This window comes from Chiloscyllium plagiosum, unplaced genomic scaffold (genome assembly GCF_037043375.1).
Source record: "Chiloscyllium plagiosum isolate Xiang-an unplaced genomic scaffold, Cpla_swu_hap1 HiC_scaffold_37, whole genome shotgun sequence".
NCBI classification, from domain to species: Eukaryota; Metazoa; Chordata; class Chondrichthyes; order Orectolobiformes; family Hemiscylliidae; genus Chiloscyllium; species Chiloscyllium plagiosum.
The window spans coordinates 80,965,332-80,977,258 of NW_028270175.1; positions in this window are offsets into that span (position 1 = coordinate 80,965,332).

Sequence of the window (11,927 nt, forward strand, 5' to 3'; positions counted from 1 at the left end):
GGAAGGAAACTGCTGTCCTTACCTGGTCTGGCCTGCATGTGACTTCAGACCCAAGGCAATGCTGTTGATTCTTAACTGCCCTCAGGCATAGGCAATAAATGCTATTATAAATGCGACGCCCTCATCCTGTGAATGAGTAACAAATAATCGTGGGTGCTGCAGTAATAATGGATGGTGTCAATTTGCGTCGAAACTGCGTTAACTACGTGACTGCTAGTGCTGTGAAAAATAGATTCCAGAAGTGTGTATCAGGTGGGTTGAAGATTATGTTGTGAACCAAAGTAGAGAGCAGGTTATTTTAGATTTGGTGTTATGTGGTCAGAAAGACTAATTACTAACCTTGTTCTGAAGCAGCTTTGAGGAATTGGGGCATTAATATGTTGCATTTTACATACTGTCTGCATGCAATATAGAAATTTTGAACATTACAGTCAAACATCGTGGAAGCCTGGAAGCTAGAGGGGCAAGTTAGCTCCAGTGAATTGGTAGAGTACAACATAACATTCAGTGAGAGACAAGCAATGGGCGGCACGGTGGCACAGTGGCACAGTGGTTAGCACTGTTGCCTCACAGCGCCAGAGACCCGGGTTCAATTCCCGCCTCAGGCGACTGACTGTGTGGAGTTTGCACGTTCTCCGGGTGCTCCGGTTTCCTCCCACAGTCCAAAAATGTGCAGGTCAGGTGAATTGGCCATGCTAAATTGCCCCTAGTGTTAGGTAAGGGGTAAATGTAGGGGCATGGGTGGGTTGCGCATCGGCGGGTCGGTGTGGACTTGTTGGGCCGAAGGGCCTGTTTCCACACTGTAATGTAATCTAATCAATGGTTGTTCGAGTCACGGAGTCCTGCAGCATAGAGAAAAGCCCTTTGGCCCAAAGTGGACCATTCTGGACAAAATGTCTATTCACACTAACACCGTCTCCCTGCTCTTCCCCGGTATCCTTATAAGCCTTTCCTGTCCATGTATTTGTCCAAATGCCTGTTAAGTGTTGTTAATGTACCTGCCTCAACCATTTCCGCTGGCAGCTCATTCTATATGCATACCACCCTCTGTGTAAAAAAAGTTGCCCCTCATATTCCCTTTTATTCTTTCTCCTCTGACCTTAAACTGATGCCCTCTAGTCCGGGATTGCCCAACATTGGGGAAAAAAGATTGAGTGCATTCACTATCCATGATCTCCCATGATCTTATACACTTCCATCAGATTCCCCCTCAGTCTCATACACGATAAAGTAAAATGTCCCAGCTTGTCAAACCTCTCCTTAAAACCCAGACCATTGAACCCTTGGCAACATCCTTGTCAAGTTCCTCTGCAGTCTTTCCTGTTTAATAACACCCTTCCCTTAACAAAGTGAACAAAACTGAATATAATGCTGCAAGTATGGCCTCACCAGCATGCTGTATAACTGCAACATAAATCCGCAACTTCGATATTCAGTGCCCTGACTGATGAAGGTCAGTGTGCCAAAAGCCTTCCTCACTGTCCTGTCTATGTCTGAATCAACTTTCAGAGAAACGTGCACCTGAATTCCAGGGCCTGGCTGTTCCACTACAACCCTTAAGGCCCAACCATTCACCATGAAACTCCAACCTTGAATTGACTTTGCAAAATGCAAGAACTCACATTTATCCACATTCAATTCCTTTTGCCATTTCTTGGCCTACTTCCTCAGCTGATTAAGGTCCTGCTGCAATGTCTGACAACCTTCTTCACTGTGCACGACACCACATTATTTTTTGTCATCTACAATCTTAATAATCATGCCTTGTATATTCAAAACTAAATCATTATACATAAAACAAACAGTAATGGTCCCAGCACCGAACACAGAGGCACTCCACTAGTGACAGCCCTCCGGTTCAACAAGCATCCTTCTACTATAACTCACTGCTTCCTACCATCAAGTTAATTTTGTATCTACTTTGCCCTGTTCCCACTCAATTCCATGCAATCTAACCTTCCAGAGCAGCGTGCCATAAGAACCCTTATTGAAGGCCTTGCTGAAATCAATTGGACTACATTTATCACCCTGCCCTCGTCAACGTTGCTGGTCACTTTTCATCGAAGAACTCTAATAAATTTGTCAGCAATGATCTCCCATACACAAAGCCGTGCTGACTGCTCCTATTCATACTCTGCCTTTCCAAATGTATGTTTATCTAATCTTTCCGAATCTTCTCAAGTACCTTACCAACTACAGATGTTCGGTTTACTGGTCTATAGTTCCCAGGTTTTTCTTTGTAGCCCTTCTTGAAGAACAGCACAGCATTTCCTGTCCTCCACTTATCCAGGACCTCACCCATGGCCAGCGATGATGCAAACATATCAGCCAGGCCCCCGCAATCTCTTTGCTATCCTCTTGAAATGTTCTTGGATATATCTGTTTCTAGAAATACTGTAAAGTCTGAAGCAAAAGTCAATTTCTTTATGGTAAAAACACCCAAGAGTGAGAGAGTGAGTAATGATGGTTAACATAATAAATTAAAGATTATATTAATCATAAGAAGTGACTTCAGAAGAATTCCAGACATTATGGAACCCTGAGAAATGTCATAAAATTACAATCCAGAAAAGGAGGGCCATAAAACTGATAAGGAAATCAAAAAGCGAACACGCATGCCAACAAACAGGAACACAAAGACTGCATAAATCTACATATGTATTTCAAAGGAAACAAAATAGAAGCAAGGTCAAATGTGGAAATTTGTAATCGGGAGAGGAGAGGTTATTGTGGAGAACAGGGAAATGGCCAAGAAAATAAACAGTTACTTTGCATCTGTCATCATGGAGGAAGATCTAGAAAATCACCCAGAAATACCACGTGATCATATAGGACTTGTGGAACTAAAGACACAAAGTCAATTCATATCAGTAACAAGGTCATGCTTGAACATGCAGCTGGAAGGGGCATTGCCATGTCTAACGAAACAGATGTAATTCATTTCAAAGTGTCAGAAATAAATCAGTAAAAGAAGAATTAATTGCACTGTCGATGACTGTCTTTTATTTTCCTGTACATTCTTGAGGCTGGAAAGCCAGTATAGATAAATGGAATGTAATAAACGCGATCCAAGCTTGGTAGGGAGATGAATGGAATGGATTTAGGCATCTAGACACGGAAAAGGTGATAGTGTGAAGAAAAGCAGACCAATCAACTTGACATCTGTAGAGAAACGTTTGGAATCTATGAGACAGGATGCGATATTGGATATTTAGAAATTAACAGCAACATTGGAGAGAATCAGTATACATTTCTGAAAGGAAATCATACCTAATAACTTCGGAATTTTTGAAGGGTATTTGAAAGAATATATGTAAGTGGAAAGTTAAAGTTGGATTCACCTTCAATGAAAGGAATCAGAATATCGATGCAATAAAATGCTGAAGTAGTTTCATAGTGTATTGGTGAGACTGTACCTGGAATATTGTGTACAGGGTTGGTGAGATTGTACCTGGAGTATTGTGTACAGTTTTGATGAGACTGCATCTGGAGTATTGTGTACAGCTTTGGTGACCTAATCGGAGAAAGAATATATTGACCACAGAGAAAGTGCAATGGACATTCTTCAGATTCGTCCTTCAGATGGCGAGATTGTCTGATGCAGAAACTCGGCCCGTGTTCTCTAGGGTTTCAAAGAATGAGATGTGACTGCAGTGAAATTTAGAAAATTCACTAAACATATGACAAAATGGAAATAAACAGGATGGTTTTCTGGCTGTCTACTCTACATTTAAGGCAAATAATGGCAGAATATGGGAGAGGCCATTTAAGATTGCAATAAGGAGGAAATTCTTGACTCGGAGAGGACTGACTAATAGAGGGGCATGGAAACCTGCTGGCACGGTAAGTTTAGGAAGAATCCCCAGGTATTCAACAAGTGTGTCAAGTGGAACAGAATAACCAGGGAATAGGTAGGAGTCATTAGTGACTTGCCAAGTTGCATCTAAATCAACTTTAGTGATAGGAGGAAGAGGGTGATGGTAGAAGCCTGTTGGTGTGACTGGAGGCTGGTGTCTAATGGTGCACCATAAGGATCAATGTTGTGACCCTTATTATTTGTGATTCGGAGGTGCCTGTCTTGGACTGGGGTGGACAAAGTTAAAACTAATACACACCAGGTTTATTCAGAGGCACGAGCTTTCAAAGCGCACAACCACCTGACAACGGAGCAGCACTTCAAAAGCTAGTGCCTCCGAATAAACCTGATGGACTATAACCTGGTGTTGTGTGATATATAAGCTTATTATTTGTGGCATTCATAAATGGTGCATCTGCAAATATGGACGAGGGGTGGGGAGAGTGTGATAACTAAGTTTGTGTTTGATACAATGAATGACCGATTGGTTGGCAGTGAGGAGGAAGGTTTTGTATCACAGGAAGATACAGATGAAATGGTCAGATGGACAGAACAATAGCAGATGGAATGCAACCCTGATAAATATGAGGTGATGCCCTTTGGAAGAAGGAACCAGACAGCGGAGTACTCAGTGAATGGCAGCACACGAGGGAGCTCAGAGGGAGCTCCTCCACACATCCCTGAATGTGACTGGACAGGTTAATACACAAGTTGAGAAAGCAAAGGGGAGCGTAAGCATAGCCTTTATTCATCGAGGCATAGATTATAAGAGCTATGCAGAACCTCGGTTAGGCCAAGATGGAATACTGTGTATAGTTCTGGGAGCCAATTACAGAAGGATGTGATTGTACTGGAGGGGTTGCAGAGGAGATTCACCAGGATGTTCCCTGGGATGGAGCATATTAGCTATGGAGAGAGTGTGGATAAGCTCGGGTTGTTTACATTGGAGTTGAAAATGTGTTGCTGGAAAAGCGCAGCAGGTCAGGCAGCATCCAAGGAGCAGGAGAATCGACCTTTCGGGCATGAGCCTTCTTCAGGAAGAAGTGTTCATGCCTGAAACGTCGATTCTCCTGCTCCTTGGATGCTGCCTGACCTGCTGCGCTTTTCCAGCAACACATTTTCAGCTCTGATCTCCAGAATCTGCAGTCCTCACTTTCTCCTTGTTTACATTGGAGCAGAGAAGGCTGTGGGGGATGTGATTCGGAAAGAAGATTATGAGGGACATGGACAGGGGTGGATAGACAGCAGCTGTTCCTTTTAGTCAGAGGGAGAACAAGGGGGAGCACATTCTTAAAGTGAAGGGTTTGAGATTTAGAGGGTACTTGAGGATCATATTTCACCCAGAGGTTTTTGGGTCTGGAATGCACTACCGAAGAGGGAGTTGTCACGGGTAACCTCGCATCTGTTACAAAGTACTTGGACGACCACTTGAAGTGTCATAGCATTCCCAGCTATGGGGCTCGTGAAAAAAAGTGGGGCTAATGTGTGTATTTCTGATGTATTTCTGATTAGTACATTTTTGTGCAAGGTCAATCACTGAGAAGCTTAAGACAGGAATTGATGGGTTTCAGGACACTCTGTATGCACAAGGGCAATAAGAGTGAACTTGTAATAGCTTCAAAAAGTACATCAATGTCAAAATTAAGGGGGGAAAAGTGCAGCTTTGTTACCATTCTCCATTCTTTGTTGGAGAATGGAGAAGAGGGAAATGGCAGAACTATGCAGCAAATATTTCAGTTATGTCTTCACAGAAGAAAACAAAACAAAAATCAATCTTCCCAGCAATACAAGGAATGCTTAATCTGGTGTGAGAGAAAAAGGGAGTAGAATACAATTAGCAAATAAACGTAATGGCGAAAGTACTTTAACTGAAAGCAGTGGGCTGAGACAAAGGCAACAGAGATTTATCAAATGGGAATCAAATTTGAGAACCTGACTTTTGGCAAAACTATGGAGAAGCAAACAATGCAATACGATTGGATTTTCAGGAAGATTTTTGATAAAGCCCCAAGCCTACTATGCAAATTCGAATCTGATGGGACTGGGGCTAACAGAAGGGTACGGTTTTAGAATGGGAGAGCTAACAGGAAACAGTGAGTAGGAATAAATCGATTTTTTTTTACAGCAGAGAACTCGGGGGTGTAGCAGAATTCAGTGTTTGGGCTCTAGCTATTTCAAATTTACATCAAACCTTTGTTAGAGGGAATCAAATGTAATATTTCCAAGCCTGCTGATGGCACTAATCGATGTCGGATTATGAGTGGGTGAGGAGGATGATAAAAAAGCTCCAAGGTGACTGAGGCATGTGGAGTGTCTGTGCAAATACCGGGCAAAGAAGAGCAATGTGAGTACTTGTGACGTTGTGCCTTTTGATGGGAAAAAGAGAACGGTAGCCGACCAGTTGAAAATGTTGGAAAATGTTACTCTATAAAGGGACTTATGATTCTTTTTGTTTCATTCTTCACCGACCTCTGCCGTCGATACAGGGCAGTGAGTTCTGAAGCCAGAAGAAAATACTGGGAATGGCATAGGGACACTTACCAGTGTACATAGACCCACCAGTTGGGTAACTGTAACATTAAAAAGGTGCTGAATCTCCCTGTACACAAGTCACTGAAAGTAATTTTTTACAGGAACAGAAAGCAGTTAGGAAGGTAAATGGTGTTTTGGACCGTCATTGCAGGTGGATTTGTGTCCTGAAGTCAGGGTGTCTTACTACATCTGCACAGGCCCTTGATTAGACGCCATCTTGAGCATTGTGCAGTATTATGTGCAGTTTTGGTCTCTTTACCTAGTAAAGGACAATGCTGACATTGCCGGAGAGTAGTGAAGGATGACCAGACTGATTTCTGGGATGACGGGCTTGTGGTGGGAGCAGACTTTGGGTCGACTGAACCTATATACCATGTGCTTTAGGAAAATATAGCAGTGAAATATACAAAACTCTGACAGGGTGAGACAGATTACCAGCAGGGATGATAATTTTGGAGCCATTTCAGGGACCTTTGAAGAGTTTCTCACATGTCTGTGCGTCTGGAGTCACTTTTATGCCAGATCAGGAATGCACGGGAGATTTAATTCCTGAAAGTACATTGGGGAAGCAAACTGATATTTACAATCAACATTGGCTTCAGGGTAACTATTACTTACACCAGATTTTATGTCTCAACATTTTATTAATTGTTTTTAACATCCACCAGCTGCCAGAGCATTATCATTGTCTGGATTAGTAATCCAATGACATTTTCACAATAGCACCATCTTCACATGGGGACCTATCAGAAATCACACTGAACAGGTTATTTCTGTGCTGTTTGACAGCTCTGTCAAAAAGAACTCCCACCAATTTCACTATCATGATTGTACTGAGGGCGTGGTAATTGATCAGGTTTTCATTATTCTTCGCTTAAGGGAGTGGACATAGCTGAGTAATTTTCCGCATTGCCAGGAAGATGTCAGAGTTGGAGCTGGAATGAAACCGCTTCCCCAGGGGCACGGCTTGTTGTGCAGCACAAGTCTTCAGTTCTATTGCAGGAATGGTGCCAGGGCCCATTGCCTTTGTTGTATCTACTGTGTTCAGCTGTTTCTTCATCTCACATGCAGTGAATCAAATCAGAACATAGAACATAGAAGAATACAGCGCAGTACAGGCCCTTTGGCCCTCGATGTTGCGCCGATCGAAGTCCACCTAACCTACACTAGTCCACTATTCTCCATATGCCTATCCAATGCCCGTTTAAATGCCCATAAAGAGGGAGAGTCCACCACTGCCACTTGCAGGGCATTGCATGACCTCACGACTCGCCGAGAAAAGAATCTACCCCTAACATCTGTCCTATACCTACCCCCCTTAATTTAAAGCTGTGCCCCCTCATAATAGCTGACTCCATACGTGGAAAAAGGTTCTCATGGTCAACCCTATCTAAACCCTTAATCATCTTGTACATCTCTATCAAGTCACCCCTAAACCTTCTTTTCTCCAATGAAAACAGTCCCAAGTGCCTCAGCCTTTCCTCATACGAGCTTCCTACCATATCAGGCAACATCCTAGTAAACCTCCTCTGCACCCGTCCCAATGTCTCGACATCCTTCTTATAGTATGGCGACCAAAACTGCACACAATACTCCAGATGCGGCCGCACCAGCGTCTTAAACAACTGCAACATGACCTCAGGACTCCGGAACTCAATTCCTCTACAATAAAAGCCAGTACACCATATGCCTTCTTCACCGCACTATTTACCTGGGTGGCAACTTTCAAAGATCTGTGTACATGGACACCAAGATCCCTCTGCTCATCCACACTCCCAAGTATCCGACCATTAGCCCAGTACCCCATCTTTTTGTTACTCTTACCAAAGTGAATCACCTCACACATTGAACTCCATTTGCCACCTTTCTGCCCAGCTCTGCAGCTTATCTATATCCCGCTGTAACCTGACACATCCTTCCTCACTGTCAACAACTCCACCGACTTTCGTATCATCCGCAAACTTGCTCACCCAACCTTCTAGCCCCTCCTCCAGGTCATTTATAAAAAGGACAAACAGCAATGGTCCCAAAACAGATCCTTGCGGAACACCGCTCGTAACTGCACTCCAAGATGAACCTTTACCATCAACTACTACCCTCTGTCTTCTTCCAGCCAGCCAATTCCTAACCCAAACCTCCAACTCACCCTCAATGCCATACCTCCTTTTTTTGCAGCAGCCTGCCATGGGAAACCTTATCAAACGCCTTACTAAAATCCATATACACCATATCTACCGCTTTCCCCTCGTCCACCTCCTTAGTCACCTACTCGAAGAATTCAATAAGGTTTGTGAGGCACGACCTGCCCTTCACAAAACCATGCTGACTATCCTTGATCACATTATTCCTATCCAGATGTTCATAAATCTTATCCCTTACAATTCTCTCTAAGACTTTACCCACAACATAAGTGAGACTCACCGGCCTATTGTTCGTAGGGTTATCCCTACTCCCCTTCTTGAACAAGGGAACCATATTTGCTATCCTCCAGACTTCTGGCACTATTCCTGTAGACAACAAGGACATACAAAATCAAGGCCAATGGCTCTGAAATCTCATCCCTTGCTTCCCAGAGAATCCTAGGATAAATGCCATCAGGCCCAGGTGACTTATCTATTTTCACCCTTTCCAGAATTTCCAACACCTTTTCCCTATATTCCTCAAAGCCATCCATTCTAATTAATTGTGACTCAGTATTCACATCGGCAACACTGTCCTGTTCCTGAGTGAATACTGACTAAAAGTATTCATTCAGTATCTCTCCAATCTCTTCAGCCTCCACACGCAACTTCCCACTACTATCCTTGACTGGACCTATTCCTACCCGAGTCATTCTTTTATTCCTGACGTACCTATAGAAAGCCTTTGGGTTTTCCCTAATCCTACCAACTAAGGATTTTTCATGTCCCCTCCTTGCTGCTCTTAGCTCTCTTTTCAGGTCCTTCCTGGCTACCTTATAACTCTCAATCGCCCCAATTGAACCTTCACGCCTCATCTTTACATAGGCTGCCATCTTCCATTTAACAAGGGATTCCAATTCCTTATTAAACCACGGCTCCCTCACACGACCCTTTCCTCCCTGTCTGACAGGTACATACTTATCAAGGACACTCAATAATTGCTCCTTGAACAAGCTCCACATATCAATTACGCCCTTGCCTTGAAGCCTACTTTTCCAAGCCACGCATCCTAAGTCATGCCTCAACGCATCATAATTTCCCTGCCCCCAGCTATAACTCTTGCCCTGCAGTGCACACGTATCCCTCTCCATCACTAGTGTAAAGGTCACCGAATTGTGGTCACTGTCCCCAAAGTGCTCACCTACCTCTAATTCTAACAACTGGCCTGGTTCGTTACCCAGAACCAAATCCAGTATGGCCTCACCTCTTGTTGGCCTGTCTACACATTGTGTCAAGAAACACTCCTGCATACATTGGACAAACATCGACCCATCTAACGAACTCGAGCTATAGCTTTCCCAGTCAATATCAGGAAAGTCCCCCGAAACAACCACCCTATTACTTTCACTCTTCTCCTGAATCATCCTCGCAATCCTTTTTTCTACGTTTCCACGACTATTAGGAGGCGTGTAAAAAACTCCTAACAGGGTGACCTCACCTTTCCTTTTCCAAACCTCAGCCCAAACTACCTCAGATGGCGAGTCTTCATCCATCGTCCTTTCCACCACTGTAATACTGTCTTTGACAAGCAATGCCACACCTCCCTCTCTTGTACCACACCTCTGACCCAACTAAAACATTTAAACACTGGAACCTGCAACAGCCAATCCTATCCCTGTTCTACCCATGTCTCCGCAATAGCCACAACATCGAAATCCCAGGTACCAACCCACGCTGCAAGTTCACCTACCTTATTTCGTATACTTCTTGCATTGAAGTATACACACTTCAAGCCACTTTCCCGTTTACAGGCACCCTGCTTTGAGATTGATGCCATGTTTCTAACCTCCCTACACTCCAGGTCCTGCACCCTAAAGCTACAGTCTAGGTTCCCTTGCCCATGCAGAGTTAGTTGGTTGAAGACTGACATCTGTGATTCTGTGGGCATCATGGCGAGGGTGAGGTTGGTCATGCACTCAACACTTCTGGCTGAGGACGGTACAGATAATACATCCTTGTCTTTTACATTGATGTGCAATGCTGTTCCGTTATTTAGGATGGGGATGTTTGTGGAGCCCTTTCCTCTGTCGTTTGTTTAATTGTCCATTACCATTTATGAGTAAATGTGGCAGGACTGCAGAGCTTCAATCAGATCTGTTGGTCAAGTGCGGTAGCTTTAATGGGTTAGCATCAGGTTTAGGTTCACGTGGTTCTGACCCTGACATGTTCACCCATACTCGTCACTGAGCCATAGATCGTGTTGATGGTAATAGCAGACTGAAGGATTATCCTCGGCAAAAAAGTTACAGGTTGTGGTTGAATGCAGGTCTGCTTCTCCTGCTGCTGGATATCACTATATGAAAACGCAGTTTTGAGCTGCAATATCTGCAATGCAATTCTGCTGTCTCTTCCTCAATTCTCACTGAGACCCATTCACCAATCAGCCCTGTAGTCAGTGACCAACTCTGGTTTCTGATGAAGGAATACTTCCATATTCTAAAATTCTCATTCTGCTGAGGGTCTCTCCCCGGGTCATGCTTTCAAACTGACACATTCCACAAAAGCATTTAACTAATTTTAATTCAACTGTTTATTTCATCTGAATCTTTTTTCCTTCATTAATGCCGTCTTCCGTCTTAAAGTGAATGTATTTCCCTCTGTTTCTCTCGCTGACCATGATTAAGAGCTCGGTAGTGTCAGTGAAGCCAGCCTGATGTCGTTCCAGAGCCAATGAATTCTCTGGATTCCCAATAATCTTCACCACGTTGTATGTTTTCTCTTTTAGTTTGATGCTGTCCCTTACTTGCCTTATCATTCATGGCTGCCTTGTTCACGCATGAGTATGTTTCATCTTCTTTCGGATGAATTTCATTATGTTCCGAATTATCCCCAGAAACTCCTGCGATTGCTTCTCCATGGTCTTCCCTGCTCGGCTGCCCTTTCAATTAACTCTGGTCAGCTCCTCCCGAATGTCTTTGTAGTAAAATTGATCAATTATGATCACATTACATCAAGGAAAGAGCAACAGATATAAACCGAAAGAAAAGAGTTTTGAGAGATGGGACACGAAGAATAATTGGTGCATTTCTTAACTAGATACAAAGAGAGAACGAGAGACAGGATGTAGATGTGAAGATAAGAAAAATGAGAAAACTAGATTATTGAAAGAATTAGATGTACATCCCTCAATGTTTTGGCAATTCCTGTGTGCTGTGGTCCTTTGTACAGTGCATTTAAAACAGAGTAATATCTTCAAATGCTGAGTCTGATGCCAGAATTTTTCTCTCCAATAATATGACAGACAGTAGCTTTGGAAAGACCTAGCAGGCCAATATATTGGATTCCTGGTAGAAAGGGGATTGACTGAAATAAGTTGGGATACCATAAGCAAGATTTATAACACACATCCTGATAAGAAT